This window comes from Mus musculus, chromosome 19 (assembly GCF_000001635.26).
Source record: "Mus musculus strain C57BL/6J chromosome 19, GRCm38.p6 C57BL/6J".
NCBI lineage: Eukaryota > Metazoa > Chordata > Mammalia > Rodentia > Muridae > Mus > Mus musculus.
In genome coordinates, this window is record NC_000085.6 from 28548986 (window position 1) to 28569986 (window position 21001).

At 43.0% G+C, this 21001-nt stretch overlaps 1 protein-coding gene across 6 annotated transcripts in view; it reads right to left on the minus strand.

Annotated features, from left to right (window-relative positions):
• The window catches only part of Glis3 (GLIS family zinc finger 3), a 421415-nt gene that overhangs the window by 290135 nt on the left and 110279 nt on the right, over window positions 1–21001 (minus strand). Inside the window, exon 1 of one of the 6 annotated variants that reach the window (XM_006526985.4) lies at window positions 11792–12228. The exons of the other annotated variants lie outside the window; for them this stretch is intronic. The gene's annotated coding sequence lies outside the window, so the exon portion shown is untranslated. Of the gene's footprint in view, window positions 1–11791; window positions 12229–21001 lie in introns of those variants that run through there. 6 annotated transcript variants of the gene reach the window in all.

Consider the following 21001-nt stretch of genomic DNA (forward strand, 5'->3'; position numbering starts at 1 on the left):
ACCTAGAGATATTTCTCAAAGTTCTTCAGGCTCTCCAAAGGTGCATCACTTAAGTGGGAAAGCTTCTAGAGATGCCCATGGTCAAATGACTTCAAAACACCTCAATAATACAAAGGTTACATCTTTTTTATTACAAGGTTTCTTATAGCTCTTACAAAGTACCTAATAAATCTCTCAGAGAAAGCAATGACATATAAAGTACGTTTGTTGCCGGGGGGGGGGGGGAGGAGACTGAATTTTTAGGGGCTCCTCCTCCATAGGGAGCCACTCAAGAATAACATACTAATCCTATGGAAATTAATCAGCTAAAACAATAAAGGAAGAAAAGACACATGATGAAGAAGAAGTAGCGGGATACAGTCATGGAAACCAACAAAGGGGAGCAGGTGCCTGTAGTAGGTTTCTCCAGCACAAAGCCGAGGAGGAAGCAGTGCTCAAGGGGCCAATCTGTTCAGTTGGTCCAGAAGACCTGGGCCACTGTGGAGACCTGGACTGTTCAAAAGCCTGAAACTGTTGGGAGCTGAGAGATACCTTAAGAAATAGGATTGATAACAGACTATAGCATGGAGAGTGTGCTCCTGTGTTAGAACCCTCATATGTACCTTACCACATGCTCAAGAGCAATGAAGCCACTGTGTAATGAATGGTTGCAAACCACAAGCCAAGAGATCCTCCTTTCTTTCTTTTGTTTTGTTTTGTTTTGTTTGTTTGTTTGTTTGTTTGTTTGTTTTTCGAGACAGGGTTTCTCTGTATAGCCCTGGCTGTCCTGGAACTCACTTTGTAGACCAGGCTGGCCTTAAACTCAGAAATCTGCCTGCCTCTGCCTCCTGTGTGCTGGGATTAAAGGCGTGTGCCCCCACACCCGGCTCCTCCTCTCTTTGTATCTGATGTTAAAAGCTGGATATTTCACATCATTGCTGATTCCACTCTAGACTAATGTTTAGCATCATGAGGGGGTCACTTCAATTAAACTTTGCTCTGAGCCCACTAACCTGATAATGCTGGCACAACTGGCTGTCTGCCATGGGGGCCCATGCTGTAAGTTACAGTACATGCCACTGGAAGTTCACCCCAGAGTAAACTCTTTCCCCAAGAGTTGAGGAAGACTAAATGCAATGGGAGAAAGAGAAAGTAGAAGTCAAAGAAGGGCCAGTGTGGACAAAGAAAAGTCACACAATGGTTATAGAAGCGAGTTAGAGTAAATTTGGGGGTTTTATAACTAAAGTATAACAACTGAGAAAACCGAGTTGAAGGTGGGGTACATCTATAAAGTCTCTTCTGTGACTCCTTCCCAAAGTGATCAAATAAAGAGGCCAAGTCGTAACTCAAGAAGAGACCCAGGAATCATACATTCCCCCACTAGCTTGCCCTCGCGGGCTCAGCTTCATTTGCCTGTGTTTATTTCCCAAGTGTACAATTTTTACACCAACATGCTTCCAACTTTACCTAACATTGCAGGCATGTTGACCTCAAAGAATGGAATCGCCAGCCCTACTCATTTCATGTCTATATTACATGGGCTTACATTTATACCTGATAGACTGTAAACTGCCCTATGCTTGTCCTGACTCCTAAGAACCTCACTTTGTGGGCCTCAGCTCTCACCTTGCTTCCCACACTGCTGAGCACTTCTGGCAAGATGCTACAAAGACCACATAGCTCCCAGACACCTCATAAAGATGGATGATAGATTCGACGTCGTTCCTGGGGTTTATATTCTAAAGTCCCATCTCTCAGCCATTATACATCAATTATCAACCAATTAGTACAAAAAGCTTCTGCTGACCCTCCTGTTCTCCCTTGTAATGATTTGCCAAGTTAACTGAAAGCTTCCCTGTTCCGCAGAGACTCTCAGTATAGCAAGAGTGTTAAATAAAGTTCACCCACAATTAGCCTCGAAAACCAAAGAGGAAATGTAAGCACATTTTACTGCTTCTCCCGTGATAAAATTTCCAACAATCCCACGGGAAGAGACCAGATGTATTTGTTAAATGAGTGAATCGTTACTCTCAAAATCTGAAATGTGAGCCCAGCTCCGTAGTGATTTACTACTGGTGGGTCAGTTATCAGTTTGCGGTGACCCCTTTCTGCCGGACTAGATATTTCAAGGGAGTTCCCTTTCAGCAAGTCAGGCAGCTAGCTCCTGCATACGGTCTAATGAGATGGGCTTACACCAAGGCCCGTCTGCTAGATGCGACTGTGGGAACGGATGAAGGTGAAATTACTTAGAAAAAGATTTCCACCAACACAAGAAAAAAAATGAGGGGAGACAGGGAGGAAGCATACTTTACGTGGAGAAAACTGACTTAATCAAAGGCCATGAGCAAGTCACACTGACCTACTGTGGGCTTGGCACTGTACCATGAGCAAGTCACACTGACCTACTGTGGGCTTGGCACTGTACCATATAGTGGAATTTTTGGCCATTGGGATTAGCTTTTCTGCAAAATCTTCTGGCCCATTGGAGGGTGTTTAAACTAACAGGAGAACACGGGCAACATCCAATTTTGAATCATGTTGCCTTCATGCTGAGAACAGAAGGAACACAAACAAACAAAAACAAGTCTGTATAAGCTTGGAGGGAAAGGCGAGGCTCTGAGCCTCTCTGTGCCAGAAGAATAGGTGACAGTATGACCAATGAGATGCCCAGGGTGAGGAGAGAGCAATGCACTGAGAAAGCACTATGGAGGTGGAACAGAAGCATTGTAAGTCATGGGACCAGAGAGGACTCAAACGTTGCATGACTCTGCCCATGGGAAGTTCCTTAAGTGCTCTGTGCCTTTGCTGTTCATCTGGAAACTAGTATGGTAACCACTTCTACCTTCATAAGCTGTTTAAAGGATTGAATAAATAAAAATACATAAAGTATTTCCATGCTTGTCCAGCACAGTGAGTACCCCATAAACCTCAGAGATCCCTGGTCTTACTAAAGAACTGAGCATCGCCAAGTCCAGGCACTAACAGAGCTATAGCAGGTTCATAAGCACGGGATGATGGGGATGATGAAGAGAACAGTCTTTCAGAAAACACGGAGGCAGAGCAGAGACTGAAGGCAAAAACCAAGCTAGAAAGACACTGTGCTGATCACAGGCTTGTGTCTATGAAGAACCAAGCAGAGCTGACAGGACAAACGCAATAATCGTATTAGGAGGGAGGGGAAGGGAGAGGAGAACGTGGAAGGAACAGAGCAAGTATGAGTGCACCGGGTTCCAGATCTTTCTTTCATAAATCCAGGTCATGCATTTTCTTAATGAGCTATTTCCCTTCAAGCCAATGCAAACCAAAGGTTACAAGGAAAATCACAATGTCACCTGCTAGTGACATGTGTCACCATATAAACCAATGTAAGACCCTTCTGCCAGAGAGCTGTGGCTCACTGAGTATTTGCTACATAAAAGATAAAGATTAAGGATTGCAGAGAACTAATAAGGCAGATGTAGTCCAAAGCCACAAATACAGTTAGGAAGTATCTTCTTGAATGATACTTAAAAGTCATGATACTTAAATCCCTAGACAGTAAACACAACTGATGGTATTTCCAGTTTCTGCATTACAAGAGCTGGAAATATCAGTTTGCCCCTCTGTCCATACTCCCTCAAAATATGTTACCAGGCAAATTTTCTAATGTTCTGTCTTTTTTAAAGACTGCACCCCACCCCAAGGAAGGATACAGCACTATTTCGGAGTTAAACGACCTGTTGTTTTGTAACAGTTTCCTCCAAAATTGAAACACTCCTCCTTGCTTGTGGAGGTCCTAAGAAAAAAAGTAAACAACTCAGAATAGCTTCAGGAAATCCCTGAAACTGACTAGATTCACAAGGCCTTTCTCCAGGAGGCTAAACAATAAAAGGTGAGAGTTCCTCTTCAACAAGCTAGTGGCAAAGACCAACCAGGCAGCCTGGAAGAGATTTAGACCAAGCTGGGCACCTAGAAAGGAGACTTTCTCCAACCCACTGAGCTGTCCGTAAGCTGTGCAGTTTTCTCTAGCTTCTCTGCTTTTGTGAGCTGTCACCCATGCTGGGGCAGGCTTGGTGAGGGCTTTGAATAATGATTTGAGTAATGACTTTGGTAATGATTTCTGCTCCTATAAGCAACCCCTCACCCATACTCCTGTAAGCCAATGAAACTCACTGGCTCACAAAGTTGTACTTGGGTGGTGTCCGTACCTTGGTTTGTAATGGGCTCCCTCCCTATCTACGGTGAGTAGATGCGTATGTTACTTCTCACCAGGGAAAGTTTTGTCATGAAATACCCTTTGCCCCCAAATCATGATGGCCTGGGGTCTTTTAGGGTATTTTATCCCATGATGTCACTGAAAGCCCACAGAGTCAGGAAACTTTATTAAAAGTACAATGCAGCTAATATAATGAAGCTGGGGTCCTTTGAGGTTTCAGGACTTTCTTAGCCCTTATACATGGCAACTGGGAAAGTTGCTGGTGCCTTAGTCTCTGACACAGGAGGACAAACACACCAAGAGCTCAAGGATGCCTGACCAGAAAGGAGCATCCGGACCATCAAGGGACACAGCTGCCATGACACAGCTACAGTTCCCTTAGATTTCTCACACCTAATCCCTGCCTACCCAGGATGCAGCTCTAGTTTTCCTTGACTACCTTAAGAAACTTTGCCCGCTGATCTCATTCCTACTTCAGGGACATGGAGCTTTGAAGAGAAGGAGTGGAATTCCCTTTTGTTACAATACCCCTCCTAGAGTGATAATACAATCACAACTGTTATAATTTCAATATGGTAGTCTGCTTCTGTAATAGCTGATTTGGTTGCCTGTAAGATGCACAGGAATCTCATCCCGCGTCATCCAGTGAAGAACACGACGGCTTGGGATCTGCTCAGGAGAAGCTTGCCTCAACTCGAAAACACTGGATTGTTTTACAGCATGTCTTCTTTTGGTGTTTTGTTCCCCTCTCTCTCCCAGGCTCCCTCCCTCTCCCGACTTCCCTCCCTCTCGCTCCCTCTTCTTCCTTCCCTCTCTCAAGATTAAAGAAAAGTAGTCTAACCTACTCAACATAAGCTACTGGAATATTTTAATTATTAATACCTGGTTGGGAAGCCAGGTCTCCACCAATCTTTCATAGCAGATCCAGTTCCTTAGCAGCTAAGCGTACTTAAGGAATGACCAACAAAAAGTGACACCTATGCTATCTGTAAAGTTTGTTCTTCCACCTTTTACTTGGCCTCCTTGCCAAATGGTTACAAAGGGTCAATCCACAAGTAGTTATGAACTTTATATTCATTTTGTCAAACTTAAGTCACTTACACTCCTAAGAAATGGAAAGGAGACTGCTTCACTCCTAGAAACCCCTGAAGGGGTTCCTTTGTCTCCTCAGACAAATACCCTCTGGTTCCTCCCACCTATCAACCCTGTCTCAAGCTCTACAGTCCATTTCAGTAGCTGAAGTTCACAGGCTGAACTACTGCTTGTTCAGGCACCTGCATCAAGAACACAAAGTCAACACTACTGGAGTTTGTCCTCTCTTCTAGCTCTGAAGGATGCCTAAATCCATTGGGAATAACAAGTGCTCAGAAGGCACAAACCTTCCCAAAAAAGAGAGAGTTTCCCAAGGAAGAGACAGAAGGAAGGGAGAGAGAGAGCAAAAGAAGAACCAGCTACCACCTAGGAACAGCAATTTAATGGTCCCTGGAGCAGAGAGGTGGTTCCCAGAGGAAGGCAATAGGGATGAAGGAGTGGTTGCCTGCCAAGATGCAAAAGCCATTCCTTGGACTCTGGGACTCTAAGAACCTGCAAAGCATTCTGTGTCAAAGAGAAAACAAGGGCTGGGTCCATCCACAACTCAGGAGAAATCTGACAGAGAAGCTATGAGTTTTCTGCTCTGTTCAAGGATCCTGGAATATCATTTAAGCTTCAAAAAAAACATCAAGTTACCTCACCAACAATGACTGAGACTAAATATCTCACCAATCTTAGAAATGGGAGCAGGTATGCATTTATTTAAAGAACCATTTCCCATTGTGTGTGTGTGTGTGTGTGTGTGTGTGTGTGTGTGAATTATTTAAAATAGTAAGTCACTTAAACTACAAATTCGTTTAAAATAAGAACAATATAAAGCCTGAAATAACTACCTTTTGGTTAAAAAAAAATAGCGCTGTATGAAATGATATAATGTTAACCAAACTAAAAACAACAAACAAGGGTCAAATATCACAAACCCCAACTCACAGGCAACCTGGCTGGAGCCTATACACTGTAAGACTTCTTCTTTTATCTAATGCTGTTTGTGAACTTAGGAAAGAAAGGAAGGAACCTAAGTCAAGGTGAGTTAGTATGGTGACTGTGACTGAATTACCCTGCGCATGCTCAGTTAGCCGGTAACTTCCAACCAATAATGGCTGGAATAGGAGGGAAGAGCGCTGTGCCATCAGAAATTCCTTCTAGGCAAACACAAAAGCAGGGTCTGGAGAGACAGCTTCACTGGTAAAGCAACTTGCTTTGCAAGCATTAAGAACAGAGTTGATGCCCAGCAGTCACACAAAAGCCTGCAGAGTGGTACATACTGTAACTTCATTGCTGGAGCTCAGGAGGCAGGAGGATTCCTGGGGTTTGCTAGTCAAACTAGTCTAGTCAAATCCGTGAATTCCAGGCTCAATGTAAGACTCAAAAATATAAGGCAGAAAGCTATTAAGGATGGATATTGAGCTCTGACCTTCATAGGCACATGTGCACACAGCCTCGTGAACACATACCCCTCCCCCAATAAAAGCTCACCAGCTAGAGAGATGACTCAGCAGTTAAAAGCACTAGTTCCTCTCCCAGCAGACCCTGTTTCAATTCCCAGCACCCACAAGGCAGCTCACGATTGTGTGTAACTGTATACTCCAGTCCAGGATATCCAGTGCTGTCTTCTGGCCTCCATGGGCAGTGCATGCAAGTACTGCCCAACATTCATGAGGGTACACACACACACACACACACACACACACACAGCATATAAAAGCAATGTTGTGGATACAGCCGAGCTAATACATTTTTATGCCATTAGATTATGGGGGGAGAATACTTATTTAAAAAGGAGTGTTAGTTAGTTATCTGAATTTGAATACCAAAGCTGGAAACCAAGGTGAGTAAGAAGGGGATGCTAAGTGGCCTTCTTACGTCATTAATAATGTATGACTTCTCAGAAAAGAACAAATAATGCAGTTGAAGACATTTAAGACTTTATGTCCTTCAGTAAATAACAAGAAAATAAGATGCTTCCATCTCTCAGAAGATCGTGTACATAGAGTTCTGAATTTGATACATGCAGTACCTCTTTGTCTCCCTGCGGCAGGTGAGGCAGTTGATAAGCAGGACATTTCCTTCTTAAATGTTCCATAATAAGACAAAAATAGCTACAGGGAAACACCTCACTTTGATTTTTCTTGTAACAGGAAAGGATGGAGGATACTGAAAGAAATTCACACTTTGTAATCAATTATTACCTTATGGTGGCTGAGTTAGAATAGCTCCCACTGGTGGGCAGGACGATGGGAGGGTACTACCAGGCAGCATTTAACTACTCAACGGTCCTTCAACCGTCCACATTAACCTCTGCAGGACCTTGCGAACTGTAAGTTCTCAAGCTGGGGTCTCTGTGCTTCCAAACTAAATCACCTACGTGTATGAAATTTTACCATTTACAGATATGTGTGTTTCAGAAAAAAATCTAAGAAATCCAATTATGTTTTAAGGCTAAAGGGCTAATGAGGAAATCTGTTGCTTTGGCCAACTTTCACAAGGATCTCCCCTCACTTCTTCACTGGTATGACAGCAGCCAAACTTGCTTTGGAAATACTCCTCTTGGAAAATACTAAGAACAAAACTAAAAAAAAGGAAAGCACTTCTTCCTTGATATCTACCTTCAATAAAGTATAACTGACAGTTTGAAGTACAGAAGGTGGAATCTGCTGGGTGCGGTGACATATCCTTGCAATTCCAGTGGCTGAAAAGGACCCGAGCACCACTAGTTTGAGCCTAGCTAATTCCCGGGCAGCCTAGGTTACGCAGTAAAATCCTATCTTCAAAGTACACACATACACAAAGATGAGCATTAGAATATCTAAGTTTTATGGTACATAAAGTGCAGCCTGTAGTAGTCAAATACAGGGGTGTGTGTGTTTAGTGAAATAATCATTATGAAGTAGTTTACACATCCCTCGTATCACATGGTTACCTATGTCTGTGTGCTACAAATTTAATCTAGCCTCGTGATAAATGCCAAGTATACACTGTATCACCATACTGCCAACAGCAAATGGTGGATCTAAATTTAATCAGCTTGCAAGAAATGAAACTTTCTAGTGTTTTGTATTTCCTTGTCCCACCCCAATCCCTTCTTGAGTCTCACTACTCCACATTCCACATATCGGAAGGTCCTCTGGGACCTTTCTTTCATTGAGAGCCCATCATTTCCTTCCTTCTGCTATCAAGCACACCGAACAATCTATGCTGGAATTGTTAAAATATCCAAGAGGTTTTGCTCTGTGTTCAGAATTCTAGTATCTAGTGATGAGAAAGCAAAAGAAATGGCCAACGACTTCCCCTTTCCATTTAAACAGAGAGATCACTTCTGTTTCATAAAATTTTCCCACCATCTTATTTTATTAAACAAACAAACAAACAACAACAAAAAACCAATTGTGTCAAGAGGATTTAAGGGAAGGAGGAAGGGAGGGAGGGAGGGAGAACTGGGATGATTTCTGTAGGGCCTGGGAAGTAAAGGCACAGGGAAGATTGGGAAATCTGGCCTGAGTGGTGTTCTGTCACCTGACACCAGCAGTCAGAGGAATGTTAGTAACACCTCCATCCAGAGGAGAGAAGAATGGAGTTTGAAAGAAGTAGGAAAAGAAGACGTATAATTCAGCCTGACAGACTTGTTTTTTGACACGTAGCCTTGAAAAGAACAATTTTACCTCAGAAACTTGGCAAATGTGAGCTGATTTTTTTTTTTTGATAAGTTGAAACATGCATGCTCCTACACACATGGAGAAAGAGAGGGAGGCAGAGAGAGGCCAGGTATCCAAGACGGGGGGGGGGGGGGCTGTCAGGTTTCTTGTCTCTGTGTCATTTCTGTTTAGTTGGTCAGATGAAAATTCAAAACCATATAATTAGACGGTTGTTTATACATGATTAAGCATGAGCTCATTGCTCTCCGCATGCCAAAAAGTCAGAGAGTTGTTGAGGGCAAGAAGGAACTATTAATAAAAGGAAATAAAGCTGTAATACATTTTTCACTTATGAATAAAAATAATTCAAAGGTCTCTGGGTTAAAAAAAAAAAAAAGACTGGAAATACCAACCATAGCTAGGGGCAAGAAACTAGATGATTTTATAGAGACTAGAATTTGAGAATTTGGGAGATATAAAAGCCTAAGCCACTGATAAGTAAAAGCTTTTCCTCCAGTTTTTAATCTCATTCTTTTTTCACTTCTTGTAAATATAAATCACAGTGAGAACACAAAACACTTACCTGTATTATATTTCTTTAGAATTATGGGAAATACGCGAGCAAGAACACAGAGTTCATTTACAAGCATGATTTATTCTTTATAACTGTCTCTACCAGGAATCCTCTCTGGAGAAACCAAGAGCTGGCAGTAACTGTGGAAAAGGACCGCTCTTTTATTTTTGTCCCCCGACCCCCTTTCCACAGCAGCAGAGTTTTTGTCCCCAGACCAAGTGAGCCCATCGAAAGCAAAGTTTATCTGCGTAAAACCTCCACATAGCTCAGGCAGAATTTCCCAGGCCTCCTAGAGAATCTGTGATGCGAAACAGTCCATCAACTACTTGTTGACCACACCTCCCGATACAGAGCCGGACAGTGGCCAAACCTTTCAGATGACAGAAAGACCTCATCCAAGCCAGTTTGCTACTTAACTCTCCCTTAGAGCCACTGCTGCCGCTTTCCCAAGTGGGAAAACTCACCAACCAGGAAGGCTAGCCTGGCAAACGAGAACATAATCTTAGAGGTGATTCAGTTCTTTTGCCTGCCTGTGCCATGACTAAGTACTTGTACACACTGCTATGATAGATCAGAGAGACAATATACAGCCACGAGACAATCTAAAGTGAAAAAGAAAGCAAGCCCAGGGGAGCTCTAACATCTCAGCTCTTTAAGAACTGGGCTTAAGTGAACCTAATAGCATCCAAAGAGCCCAAGTGCCTAAGCAACATCAACACTGCCTTTTACAGCCTGACTCCCAGCAGAACCAAGTTCTCAAGTCACATCAGTTTCTAGCCAGCCAGCCAGCCAGCCAGAGACCTCCAAATTCTATCTCTCTCAATTTCTAACCTTTCCTCCCCTCCTCCCTTCTCCTCTTTCTCCCTCTTCCCCCGTCTCCTCTCTCACTGGAGCATTAGGCAGCTCTGGTCTGATTCCAGAGGGATCTTCAATCACCTGCTGTACTCATCTGAATCGGAACCGAATACGCCTGCACCTAAATGACACCCTACAAAACAGAAGCCTTAAGTGAGAGCCCTTCTGAGACGGAGATGACCAGAGCACCTGCCTGAAGGTAAACAAATGAGTGCTTAAGCAATGTAGCAATGCTGCTTCCCAGGCCCCGGGATTACCAGGGTCTTGTATCACAAGGCTACTTTGTACTGGTTCTTCAGAGTTGTCTACATTGTTGCCATTCGTTGTCTAACTCAGTTCCTAGCGGGTTACTTAGTGTTAGACGCCACCCAAAGCTGATGGGGAAATGCACACAGACTCATTACACCAGCAACGCCAACATTTCTGTCTTTAGCACTGAAAGAGGGGGAGAAAAATCTTATTAAATAAATAAATATGGATTACGTGAAAGAGTTTAATACCTACTCTAGTTCCAGATAAGACGTGCGATAATTCATTCCTAAACAATGTGTGGCATGTAACTCAAAACCGTTTTCATCAATAATTAATATTAATAATTAACAAGTATAAACAACAAGAAGCCCTTTTGGAAATGTTTCGGCTGGGTCCTTTCCTCATTCCAGCGGCTGCCCATTGCCCCTCTCTCCCCTCTATGTGGGGTTAATAACTAAACCTCCCTCATCTCTGACATGCAACACTACCCAGCAGCAATCCTCCCAGGAATGCGTTCTGAGATGCAGAAGAAAGAAGACTTCTCAAGTCACCTGGACCTGGCAGATGGATTTCTGCTTTCGCAGCTGTGGACACAGTGCCTGACAGTGGCTTCTCTTTCTCTCCAGCACTCCAGAACGCTGGCCTCAGACAATTCTTTATCAGATGGATTCCCTCTGTCTTTAAAAAAGTGCCTCGTTTAAAAAAAGACTAAACACTTCTCTAGATAAACAGCAAAGGAAAAGATAATTCAATAACTCCTCACAACAGGCCAACAGGAATGTGTCAGGAGGTTTCTTAACTGACACACAATAACAACACTAATTTATGAGGTACACTGTGATGCTTTGATACAGATACCAAGGATTTGACTTTGTATGCATTCCAAACAGTGTTCGGTTTGACTTTTAGAAACCTGTACCGCCATTCTTTCTCCATTTGGCTGTGTGTGACGGCATCTTCCAAGTCAAGTACTTCCATCTCACACCAAATGAAAGGCCACTTTACGAGCCATCTCATAGTTTCCAGCTACACAGTCTTAATGCCGGTTATTTAAAACTTGAAGCCCACTGCAACTGATCTCCTTTGGCCATTCACTCATCCATTGACGTGTAGGTTATATAGGTAATATCTTTAGAGGTTTTGAAAATCCAGTCTCCTGCATATTTCATATTTACAACAAACAGAAATTGCAACCCGGGCTCCTCCACCTACCTTCATCCTATGAATTACCATCACTCTTTGAAACAATGGTCAAGAGTCCACAGCAAAGGCACCTCAGGCTTAAATTATTCATGGTTCTGAGTATTCAAAGTCCTTGCACAGTAGGGCTTCCTCAGAACACTTGTGGGTGTGGAGGTGTTTACATCTTGCTGTTTGCTGGGGATCTCAGAAGGCTGCAAGGCCTACTTTGCATACATTCCTAGGGCCACTTGCTCAGGAGGTTTTTATGAAGTGCAGGCAACAGGCACAATCAGGGCTGCTAAGAGGCTGGCAGCAAAGAGCTTCTGACAAATGCAGCCTAAGAAACAATGTCTCCCTTCAAGTGGAACTGCTGGCTGAAGTCAGCCAGTACAGACCAGCGAGAACAATGCTGGGCAGGTCATTAACTTGCCTGGGTCAGAGCAGACTGTGGTGAGCTCACCCACCTTTCTGCAAGCCCCATTTTAGCTGCTGAGTTTATACAAATAAAACCCATAATTTTCTAATGGCTGAACTAGGAATGTGTTCTAAAATAGCTTAAGTCTCTGCAAACCCTGCAGAAGACACGTGGGGAATTCACAAAGATGCCTCTACAGTCTGTTGTTCAAATGTGCACACAGCTCTGTGAGAGCTACAAACCTATTAAGTGGAAAACAAGGAACCACGTAAACACACAAGAGCAGGGAGGGCGTTTCAGGGGGGTTCGCGTTGTTTTTTGTTGTTTTGTTTTGTTTAAGTGAGGTGGTTACTGTGGCATTACGTTTTCCTCTCTTTCCTTTTTCTTCTGCAGGAAAGACTGAAGTTAGTTGTTAACTGCACAAAGAAGTTAACATTTAACCTAAGGGCTGGGAATGTCTGAGCTCTAGTCCTCCCTCCCCCTTCTCACTGGAGAGAAAATGGCTTCAGAAAAAAAAAAAAAACAATCTTCCCGATTCTGTCTGATTTGGGATGAGCTCTGGCTGCCATCATTTCCTTCTTCACTCAGGGCCATATCCCACATCTCACCACAGGGCCCCCTATACACACTCTCCAGCCAGGCCTTCTCCCCAGTCTATGCCCATCCCCAAGTCCCCAGTCTATGCCCATCCCCAAGTCCCCAGTATTCCCAGCCAAAAAACAAACAAACAAACAAACAAACAAAAAAAAAAAAACAACTCAAGTGTTGCCTCTTCCTTGAAATCAGTTTTCCAGGTTTCTACCTTCCAGTCCAAGTTCAAAGTGCATCACCCCCTCTTTTGTCTCCTAGGTAACGCTGTTTTATGCATCTTTTATTAAGGTATTGATTGGGTCTACTGCACACCGCTTTATGTTAGCCTTCCCATTAACTATCAGCAAGATGAGGATAGACCCTGTGCCTTATCTACCTCCATTCTTACTGCCTACCCCTGAGTTCAGGCCACAGTTTCTCGTAGAGGATGGGCAGACACCAATGTCCATGTTCAGGTGATGAGCACCCCATGCATGAAGCACGTTTCAGTACAGGTGGATGAGCAGAAGGCAAAAGAAGACTAGGATTTTATCATTTAAAGTGGGACAAAATAATAAAATTGAAATGCAATGCTTCTTCAGAAGCTGAGGGGGCGGCACGGCCAAGAGCAGGGCGGCCTCCTCTCGCTGCCCCAGCCATTTCTAACCTCCCTGTGGCCCTCACTCCCCACAAACACACTCCACACCTGAGGAACCCACAGCTCCCCACTGCTGCAGCGATGTCCAAAGCGCTTGATGTGTCACCTTCCTGTGAAGCTCTTTGCAGAAACAAGCAAAAACCCTATGTCCCCACCCTCTCCCCCTTCTTAGATAGCTCGAGGACCCGCAAGAGAATTAGCTGGGAACAGATGAACACATTCCCTTCCAGACACTGTCATGGTTGCAACTAATGTACTTTCCACCAATACTAATGACTCATTTATGCGGGGTTTTTTTGTTTTGTTTTGTTTTGTTTTTTCTTTTTTTTCCATTTTTATTAGGTATTTAGCTCATTTACATTTCCAATGCTATACCAAAAGTCCCCCATACCCACCCCCACAATCCCCTACCCACCCACTCCCCCTTTTCGGCCCTGGCGTTCCCCTGTACTGGGGCATATAAAGTTTGTGTGTCCAATGGGCCTCTCTTTCCAGTGATGGCCGACTAGGCCATCTTTTGATACATATGCAGCTAGAGTCAAGAGCTCCGGGGTACTGGTTAGTTCATAATGTTGTTCCACCTATAGGGTTGCAGATCCCTTTAGCTCCTTGGCTACTTTCTCTAGCTCCTCCATTGGGAGCCCTGTGATCCATCCATTAGCTGACTGTGAGCATCCACTTCTGTGTTTGCTAGGCCCCGGCATAGTCTCACAAGAGACAGCTACATCTGGGTCCTTTCGATAAAATCTTGCTAGTGTATGCAATGGTGTCAGCGTTTGGATGCTGATTATGGGGTGGATCCCTGGATATGGCAGTCTCTACATGGTCCATCCTTTCATCTCAGCTCCAAACTTTGTCTCTGTAACTCCTTCCATGGGTGTTTTGTTCCCACTTCTAAGGAGGGGCATAGTGTCCACACTTCAGTCTTCATTTTTCTTGAGTTTCATGTGTTTAGGAAATTGTATCTTATATCTTGGGTATCCTAGGTTTTGGGCTAATATCCACTTATCAGTGAGTACATATTGTGCGAGTTCCTTTGTGAATGTGTTACCTCACTCAGGATGATGCCCTCTAGGTCCACCATGCCTGACCTAAAGCTTTACTACAGAGCAATTGTGATAAAAACTGCATGGTACTGGTATAGAGACAGACAAGTAGACCAATGGAATAGAATTGAAGACCCAGAAATGAACCCACACACCTATGGTCACTTGATCTTCGACAAGGGAGCTAAAACCATCCAGTGGAAGAAAGACAGCACTTTCAACAATTGGTGCTGGCACAACTGGTTGTTATCATGTAGAAGAATTCGAATCGATCCATACTTATCTCCTTGTACTAAGGTCAAATCTAAGTGGATCAAGGAACTTCACATAAAACCAGAGACACTGAAACTTATAGAGGATAAAGTGGGGAAAAGCCTTGAAGATATGGGCACAGGGGAAAAATTCCTGAACAGAACAGCAATGGCTTGTGCTGTAAGATCGAGAATTGACAAATGGGACCTAATGAAACTCCAAAGTTTCTGCAAGGCAAAAGACACTGTCAATAAGACAAAAAGACCACCAACAGACTGGGAAAAGATCTTTATCTATCCTAAATCAGATAGGGGACTAATATCCAACATATTTATGCGGTTTTTAAAAAAAATTATATTAATGAAAGGCTTGCTGGGTGGCCTTCTATTTCAACTAATTTTACAATCTGAATATAATCGTCCCATTTCACAGAGGAGCAAACCAACAGTGAGAGAGTACAGTGCTTGCTAAGAGTGAGAACATGAAGGTATCTTAGTTAGGGTTGCTGTGATGAAACACCACGACCAAAAGCGAGAACGGGTTTATCTGACCTACTCTTCCAAATCAACGTTCATCATTGAACTTGGGGCAGGAACTCAAACAGGTTAGGAACCTAGGGGTCAGAGCTGATGCAGAGGCCATGGAAGGGTGTTGTTGCTCAATGAGCTTTTTCCTTGTGGCTTGCTCAGCCTGCTTTCTTGTAGAACCCAGACCACAAGCCCAGAGAGGACACCACCCACAATGGATTGGGCCCTTGTCCATCAATCACTAAGAAAATGTCCTACGTGCTTGCCTACAACCTGATCTGGAAGCATTATCCCAACTGAGGGTCCCACCCCTCAGATGACTTTAGCTTGTGTCAAGCTGACATAAAATCGCCAAGTAGACCAAATGGAAAGCATACACAGATATGCCTGTCTTTAAGCTTTGACACCAATGAACAAGCACTTGTACGTCAAAAGGATGGAGGGTGGTCAGAACCCCAGCTTCTCTGAGATGGACCAAGCATGTGTAGCCTTCAGCAGCTCAGCTTTATATATAACCAACAAACAGGAGCAGCCTCTGAATTTACTCTGTGTAGGGAGCATCAAGTCTCATGTCTTCACATACATACAGACAGACTAACACTAGTAAAACCTAGACAGAACATGGTGACGTGTATCCCATGTCAATCTCTCTCTCACTTCTGGGAATTTTGGGTGCAGAAGGCATGCTTGTTTGTTCATTCATTCATCTATTTATTCAGGATCTAACTGCCTGGTAAACTAAATCAAGAGAACTGTAGCACAAACTGGTGAAGAATAAAATATCATTTTTAAAAAAAGGTTCTGAAGAAACTAAAGGGTAGATGGTGGTAGGGATGATCACAATGATGATATTGAAAGCAACGCATGAGAATGCACATCTACCTGAGTCTTTCTATAGAAAAGACTAAGTGACTTATTGTTCATTCAGTAGCCTTGAGTACAACTCACTGGTATTCAGCAATGTACAGAAACCTATGCCATACACACACCCTTGTAGGAACACAGACAGACAGTGCTTCAAGCGCAGTAAGAAATAGATAAGAACGTTCATCACTGAACAAATTCCTATGCAAACCTGACCTTTTATAAGACCAGTTTCTACCGGACAACATACTTTGGAAGTACAACACATATAGCTGGCCTACAGCTCTTTTCGAAAAACTCTTCCCCAGTAGTCTATATTGTCATCTTGCAGAACTACAACTACATCACAGTACTTACTTGTAGAGTCTGACCAGCCAGCAACAGCCCCGGGCAAACAGCAACTGTTCTCTCCTTTCACTCTCCAGTAAAAACATTACCACGAAGAAGACAGAAGTTTGGGTACTTGGTCAGGCGGGCTCTGCAGAAGAGGCCAGAAAACTTGCCCCAGCAAAGTCACTGAGTCCCATTTGATCTGTGATTATGGGCTGAATAAATTTGGCCAAATCACTTCAACCAGCACGGTAACATAGAATGGTGAGATAGAATGAACTAGCTAGCTCCTGGCCCTGTGAAAACCCAATGTTCAACAAATGCTAATTTCCCTCCACCCCTCCAATTCACATCTGAAAAACCTTAAACTCTTATAACCTAAGAAAACTACCTTGAAACTAGAATTAGTGATAAAAACAATTACAAGGGTTCTTCTATGAGAAACAGATGTATCCCTGCCCCCACGAGACTCTGAATTCCAAATGTAATGAACCAGGAAGAAAGATTAGATACAATGTATACAACTTCTTTGTTTTACAGACATTAAAGCTCAAATCCACAGAGGTAAAGTGACTGCCCAGCCAAGCAATATCACAGTCAGTCCATGCACAAAAAAAGTTGCTGGCACACAAGTGAACCTGCTTTCTTCTGTATCCTGCTACCTTTATTGGCTATAAATTAAGAGTGAGGCTTACTAGGGTAAACACTTTGGAGGCATATAAAAATATCTTTCACCATCAAAACAGTGAAGAGAACATGGTAGGACCTACCTAGTGAGCAGTGGGTTTAGAAGTGTTCCTGAAAGGTAGAGAGCTGGATGAAAGGAGGGTTGACCAGAGAGCAGTGGACAGGACAGGAGAAACAATGCAATGGTAGAGATGCCACATTTTAGCTGTGCCTAAAGATCAATCCATTTAAAAGTGCAAGTGAGATCTGAAAACTGTCCCAGAAAGGTATCTCTCTCTGCCTTTTGTCTTCACAGGCAAAGCACTCAAAATCCTTCCTTCCCACAGATAAGACAGGTGCTCTGCCTCTGCAGAAGCAAAGAGGGCTGGAGACTGCTGAGCCTCAGTCACATTTTACACAAAGAGATGGGGGGGGGGGGGAGAATTTGCCCATGTTCTTAAACCTGAAGTTGGAGAAGAACCGTGATTAACCACAGGTTTCAATAGAACAGGGCAGGCTTGCATCTCTGCCAAATGTAAATGTGCCATGAAGCCAGCATAGGGGTTACTCTGGAACAGCAAGCCCCTTGCAAAGAAGAGGAGAAAAGGTTTCATTTGAGCATATCAAGCTTGACAGAAGAGTTTTTTTAAAAAGATTTCCATCTCAAAGGAAGTTTACAAGTAGTGGGTGAGGCTAGGGGCTCTTCTTTCCTGGCATTGTAAGAACAGCAGAACAATCATCCAATTAGCAGTTATGGGCTGAGGGAATTCCTTTGCATTGTGGCCTTACTTTCTTTGTCTTTTGCTCTAAAGAAAAGCTCTGCCTTCAGGGGTCTGGAATAATGGAAGGGATCCTCGCTGTGTCAATGAGTTTGGATGGAGCCCCTGGCACGGAGACTTCACTTCGCCTGGTAATATAGCATCAGAAGCAACTGTCCCTAGTTAACCCGCTCTTATTCTCTCCAGCAGGAGCAGCCCTGGGGGAGACAGAAAATGGGCGTCTGGAGTGAAGACACTCAGGCCTTCTTATGCCAAATGCTTGCTCACAGGCCTAGAAAAATTAAAAATATCACATAACCAATATTGAACTCCATTCAACAACTACTTGGGAGAGGCCCAGTTCACATGGGTCTTTCAAACCCTCCCAAAAACTTTATCTCTCCCAGACAAGCCACAAGTAACACATTTCTCCACAGCCATCAGAGCCTCTAACAGTCAGACTTAGGAAGCTGGTGACCATCGTTCTTCCTGTATCCCTCAACCATGAAGGACACAGTAACCCTGAGAAAGCAGAAATGTAGCCCAGTCACAGGAAGTACTTTCTAGAAATCAGAAGGGATGGAGGACTCTTTGTGAAGCACAGAGCTGTTATCTTTGGAAGAGATCAAGGAGGACCAGGTGCTCAGCATACAGCAAATGATTCAGGATGGAGAAGAGGGAGATGTCTAGTCTCCCTACGTAATGTGAAATGGGGGTGGTATAAACTTAACTTCTCTAAATCATACAGACAAAGAAGTAAATGAGTTACCAAATCCCTCCCAGCTTAAACATGTCTAAATAAACACTGCATTTACTCTTCTCATCAAATTAAATTTCAAAAGTGCTATAAAAGAAAATTAAATTTAATATGATGACAAGACATAACATACGTGACATACACAGTAAGTTTCTTATATACAATCTATTATAAACATCAAAAATATAATTCAAAAAATCCAAATTCCCAATAACAGCATGTAATATAAAGAATGCTTCACTGTCTCCATGAAGATATAAATATAGATACATACATGTTCCTAGGAATGAAAAATAAATATAGCAAAGAATGTTGATGCTTCTAACTACTTTATAGTTTACTGTAGTTTCATCTTCTGCATTATTGATACTTTATTGGAGGGAGGTACACTGGGTGGCAGAGGACGTTGAGAAGGACCGGTTAAACTTATTACAGAGCAGATTCGAAAGATCATGACCTCAGATATATAATAATTAGCACATGAGGTCATTATAAACTAATAAGGAAAGGGATCAATAAAAAGTGAAAGGGCAACCTGTGACACAGCTGAGTGGGAAAGGAATGTTGATTTTCCATTTGCGTTATAAATGTTTCTGATGATCTGCTGCTGAGGTAGAAAGCCATTTTGTAACTTGGCATTCTCAAAGCAATAACATTGCTTTCTATGGCTCTCGGAATTGAATGGTCTGTGTGGAGTCTCCTAGGGCAGTGCAGTCAGATGTACCTGAAGGCTGGATGGATATCTAAAGCCACTCCCCTCCATGCTGCCAAGGATGCTAGCTGTCAGCACTGGGCTCAGCTGGAGCCACAGTGGGAGCACAGGGCCATGGCTCATGACTTGGGCATCTCACAGAATGGTGGCCATTCCAAGAGGTGGAAAGCGGAGCCTTTCATATCAGTTAAGGACCACGCCATTGGGGCTTGAGAGATGGAAGTGGGAAGCAGGAAGTGAGCAGCAGGGCTGGGTGTAAAGCCTTTGCTGTACCAACATTGAGATCTGACCTCAGAGCCCCAGCACCCATCTAAAAACTGGACGCGACCACTGAGAAAGCAGAGACATGTGAGTTTGGGGGACTCACTGAACAGCCAGTGGAGCTAAAACACTGAGTTTCTGATCCCATGAGAAATCCTGTTTCAACAGGTAAAATGAAGAGGGATGGAGAAAGATGTCTAATGTTGTCCTTTGTCCTCCACATATGCAAGTATGGATGAGTATGCTTATACACACACACACACACACACACACACACACACACACACACACACACGAGGGGGGGAGGGGGAGGGGGAGGGGGAGGGGGAGGGGAAGAGGGAGAGGGAGAGGGAGAGGGAGAGGGAGAGGGAGAGGGAGAGGGAGAGGGAGAGGGAGAGGGAGAGGGAGCAAGCCAAGCTCACTTCTGCTTTGTTACTGGCCACACAAGTCTCAAGACCCACCAAGGTTCAGAAGGCAAGACAAACAGACTCTTTTCTTGGCTGTGGAATAGCACAGGGAGTGGGGAGCCATGGCTTCTGGCATCACTGGCAAACACAACCCCAGGAAAATAAAAGGCAAAATATTAAAAGCAAAATACAAAGCAACAAAAACAGAGATGCATTTGAATTTTTATTTCCTTTGCGATACAGTGACAAAATAAACACTATTACTATAAAAAAATATGTTGGCTTAATCAGGGTGACAAACAGAATTAAAAAGCTAACATAAGACTGGGAAATTAAGTAGAATTGTATATAAAAGCAATGAAGAGTTTTTATAAATCAGAACTATCGACAAGAATTTGAGGCTTAAACAGTTCCTAAAAGAAGGACCCAAGAGATGAGACAAAAATAGACAACATTATGCCTGCAGGTTGAGCTGACAGTGTAATGTGTGATATAAACCTATTGGGAAGGAAATTCTTAGCATGATAAAGGGTATTTAGAATATTCATTCGGCTCTGTAATCTATCTTGAAGAAATAAATGAAGGCTTACACCATCACTTAAGTGCTACTTACAATGATATAATTTTAATTTCTAAGAGTCCTTGATTAAATAAGCTGTGACTTCAGTACAATGCACGTGTTGGAAATTCTTCTGAACTTCAATTTTTATTTTTAAAAAGAACACTGAAGTACACACAAATTTATAACACATTATAAGGATAAGGAATATGAAACTTTAATAGAGTAAAATCAAAATGTATACCCACATATCCGCAGTCTAAAACTATTAATGACTCTTATCTCCCTATCTATGATGCACTAACAGGTCACTTTATTTTATTCTATATTCAATATTATAAAAGCTTTTACAGTAAACATGCAGACATTGATTTTTAAGGGGAAAATGCTATTTAAAGAAAAGAAAAACCAATGTAATATAAAGTAAGAGACTAACAAGGTCACATGCTATCGAGTCA